We start from the raw sequence: 4,592 nt of genomic DNA, 5'->3' as shown, positions 1-4,592 counted from the left end.
TTTGACTGATATTTTCGTTACATTCAGACTGTGGTTGATCGGTGAATTGTCTCATGGGTGCAGTGACGGATTGTACTGCGTCACTAATCAGCTGTTTGTTATTAGTGATGTATTCCGCTACGGAGTCGTGCACAATTGTTGGTAAATTTTCACGTATGCATCTATCAAAATGTTTGTCTTTGTTCTCTACCCAATCATGAAATTCTTTATTAATATTTTGAAAATGAGCTGTGGCATCAGATTGTAAGATGTCAGTCAGGTGTTGTTCAACATCGTCAAATTTATTCTGCACGTCAGTAATTCGTTTTTCAAGGTTGTCGTGTACTGAAGGATATGTTTGAATTGGTTCAGTAAGAGCTTCACACGTGACATTAAGGTTTTTTAATTGTTTCTGTAAAAGTGCTACGTCATTTGTAGTCTTTTCTTGTCTCGTATTAAGCTTGGAAAATTTCGTACTGAGTTCAGTCATCTGTTCGGTCAGTGTGGCGTCTATAAGTTCTACACGTTTACACAAAGTGTCATTACATGCCTTGATTGCTGTGAGATCAGATTTAATTTCGTCATTTTGTGTCTTTAACTGTTCATTTTGTGTCTTTAAGGTTGCCATGTTTTCCGCGTTCTGCATCCTTAAGGTTGCCATATTTTCTGCGTTTTGTTTCATTAGCATTTGTAACATGTTGGCAATGTTTACTGTTTGCAAGGTCTCTGCCCCCGCCGCGTCATTAGACGTGACGTCATGTATTAACATGGGCTCTGACTGAGACTTTGAAATTTTTGTGGTGGACGGCCTATTGTCAAAATTTCCGTTGACACTTGCGTCAATATTTGATGTATCGTCACTACCGGTTGCTGTCGTAAAGTCATTTTCTAACATTTGTCTCTCGTCCGAGTCGGATTGCGTCTGAATAGTACGTCTTTGCTGTTCCATTTTTGCGTATTGTTTTCTAGTTATTACCATGCCACACGTGCTATATATTTCAAGAAATTAATGTTTGACACTGGTTTTAAAATAAAATGCAGTTGAGCATGAATCGGTCGTAGCAACAATGGCTGTCTGTTAATTTAAAAATATAAACTGAATTTGAGATTATTGGTAATGGCTGCTGGCCATGTTACATGATATCGTACAGAAGTCGGCCATATTGTACACTCGTGTATTGGTATTGTTGCATACGTTATTGTTTAAGGAAAAATACTGAGAATGGAATTTATAACTGAAACTGTTATGCGGAAAAGAAACACTACAGAATTTTACTGAAAAGCTAATACACTGAATTATACGTCTGGTCAAGCCTGCTAATGCAAAGATGCTGCGTCTTACCTTATTTTGCTGGAAGCTTCTTTGCGTCTTCCCGCAAAATTTTATAATTGGCAAATATCTTCTGATTTTTGTTTATTTCTCATATAGTCAAGTCCAGGACCAGAAGGTTGATTTTTCACATGAAACAAAGAGAACAATGTAACAAATGACAAAACAACAAGTCCTGTCACGGTCGCCAATATAAAATAAATAAAATAAAATAAAATAAAATAAAATATTAATTATTTTTATCTGTCTGATTGGCTCTCCTATGAGTCGTCAGGTTTTGATTATTCGGTATCAGACGCTTGACAATGGCTTTTTCGTAAAGGCAATGTTACTCGTAGTTGACCGTGAAATAAAACTGAAATAATCGGACTTCGTAATTAAATCGTTTCCAAAGACTGCTGCGGTAGGTGCGGACTCATAATCTAAATCTCAATATTACAATAATTTGCCAGCCATGCCAAAACGTCGTACAGAGGTGATTGTCTACTAAACAAAAAAATTACACAGTTAGTTAAATCAGATATATTCAATGAATAAGCCTACAGTTCATAATCCTACTTACTTTTATAAATATAAATTCTTTACAGAATCGAGTGCCTAGTATGGTTGCAACTCGCAGTAATTTTCTATATCATGAAATATGGCGGTGTGCCAGACAATAAACTAAAATACGTGCTTCTCGCACCACATCAACGAGAGCTCTCCCTTTTTTTTTAATCAAACATACGACTAACGAAAATGTACTTTTGTTTTATCAGCGACACAGCGCTGCAGTTGTGTGCCATAGGCTTTATTTATTTGTCACTGATTATTTATTTAATTAATATCTCGCGTTTCCGAGGAAACTCACGCTCGGCATGCAAATGTGCCTTTATAAAGGGATGCAGTAAACCTGGAGTGAAGCATCGGAATCTATAACTAGTGTCACAGGAATGGTTCAAAACATAGACAGTAAGATGAGTCAGTCTTCTAATACTTAAGTCGGCATTGTGCCTATTGTATTTAATTCCGATGCAATTTCTGTGATTCATCGTCAATAAGAAGGCCCAAGGGATACAGTAAACCTGAAGTGAAGCATCGAAATCGACAACTAGTGTCACAGGAAGGGTTCAAATCATAGTCAGTAAGAAGAGTCAGTCTTCTTGTCCTCAAGTCGGCATTGTGCCTTTTGTATTTAATTCCGATGCAATTTTTGTGATTCATCGTCAATAAGAAGGCCCAAGGGATACAGTAAGCCTGAAGTGAAGCATCGGACTCTATATCTAGTGTCACAGAAATGGTTCAAAACATAGACAGTAGGAAGAGTCAGTCTTCTTGTACTTAAGTCGGCATTGTTCCTTTTGTATTGAATTCCGATGCAATATCTGTGTTTCATCGTCAATATGAAGGGTCAAGGGAAACAGTAAACCTGAAGTGAAGCATCGGAATCAATAACTAGTGTCACAGGAATGGTTCAAAGCATAGTCAGTAAGAAGAGGCAGTCTTCTTGTACTGAAGTTGGCATTTTTCCTTTTGTATTTAATTCCGATGCAATTTCTGTGTTTCATCTTCAATAAGAAGGTCCAAGGGATACAGTAAACCTGGAGTATAGCATCGGATCTATAACAAGTGTCAATGGAATGGTTCAAACATAGACAGTAAGAAGAGCAGTCTTCTTGTACTTAAGTCGGCATTGTGCCTTTTGTATTTAATTCCGATGCAATTTCTGTGTTTCATCGTCAATAAGAAGGTCCAAGGGATACAGTAAACCTGAAGTGAAGCACCGGAATCTATAACTAGTGTCACAGGAATGGTTCAAATCATAGACTGTAAGAAGAGTCAGTCTTCTTGTACATTATTCGGCATTGTGACTTTTGTATTTAATTCCAATGCAATTTCTGTGTTTCATCGTCTATAAGAAGGTCCAAGGGATACAGTAAACCTGAAGTGAAGCATCGGAATTTATAACTAGTGTCACAGGAATGGTTCAAAACATAGACAGTAGAAGAGTCAGTCTTCTTGTACTTTAGTTGGCATTGTGCCTTTTGTATTTAATTCCGATGCAAATTCTGTGGTTCATCGTCAATAAGAAGGACGAAGGGATACAGTAAACCTTGAGTGAAGCATCGGAATCTATAACTAGTGTCAAAGGGATGGTTCCAAACATAGACAGTAAGAAGGGTCAGCCTTCTTGTACTTAGGTCGGCATTATGCCTTTTGTATTTAATTCCGATGCAATTTCTGTGTTTCTTCGTCAACAAGAACGTCAGAGGGATACAGTAATCCTGAAGTGAAGCATCGGAATCCATAAGTACTGTCACAGGAATGGTTCAAAACATAGTCTGTAAGAAGAGTCAGTATTCTTGTTCTTAAGTCGGCATTATGCCTTTTGTATTTATTTCCGATGCAATTTCTGTGTTTCTTCGTCAATAAGAAGGCCCAAGGGATAAAGTAAACCGAAGTTAAGCATCGGAATCTATAAGTAGTGTCACAGGAATGGTTCAAAACATAGTCAGTAAGAAGAGTCAGTCTTCTTGTACTTAAGTCGGCATTGTGCCTTTTGTATTTAATTCCGATGCAATTTCTGTGTTTCATCGTCAATAAGAAGGTCAGAGAGATACAGTAAACCTGAAGTGAAGCATCGGAATCTATAGCTAGTGTCACAGGAATGGTTCAAACCTCGTCAGTAAGGAGAGTCAGTCTTCTTAACCTTAAGTCTTCATTGTGCCTTTTGTATTTAATTCCGATGCAATTTCTGTGTTTCAACGGCAATAAGAAGGTCCAAGGGATACAGTAAACGTCAAGTGAAGCATCGGAAACTATAACTAGTGTCACAGGAATGGTTCAAAACATAGACAGTAAGAAGAGTCATTCTTCTCATACTTAAGTCACCATTGTGCCTTTTGTATTTAATTCCGATGCAATGTCTGTGTTTCATCGTCAATAAGAAGGTCCAAGGGATACAGTAAACGTCAAGTGAAGCATCGGAATCTATAACTAGTGTCACAGGAATGGTTCAAATCATAGACAGTAAGAAGAGTCAGACTTCTTTTAATTAAGTCGGCATTGTGCCTTTTGTATTTATTCCGATGCAATTTCTGTGTTTCATCGTCAATAAGAAGGTATAAGGGATGCAGTAAACCTGGAGTGAAGCATCGGAGTCTACAACTGGTGTCATAGGAATGGTTCAAAGGTAGACAGTAAGAAGAGTCAGTCTTCTTGTACTTAATTCGGCATTGTGCCTTTTGTATTTAATTCCGATCCAATTTCTGTGTTTCATCGTCAATAAGAAGGTCAGAGGGAT

This window comes from Schistocerca piceifrons, unplaced genomic scaffold (assembly GCF_021461385.2).
Source record: "Schistocerca piceifrons isolate TAMUIC-IGC-003096 unplaced genomic scaffold, iqSchPice1.1 HiC_scaffold_1544, whole genome shotgun sequence".
Taxonomy (NCBI): Eukaryota; Metazoa; Arthropoda; class Insecta; order Orthoptera; family Acrididae; genus Schistocerca; species Schistocerca piceifrons.
This window is presented reverse-complemented; position numbering follows the sequence as displayed.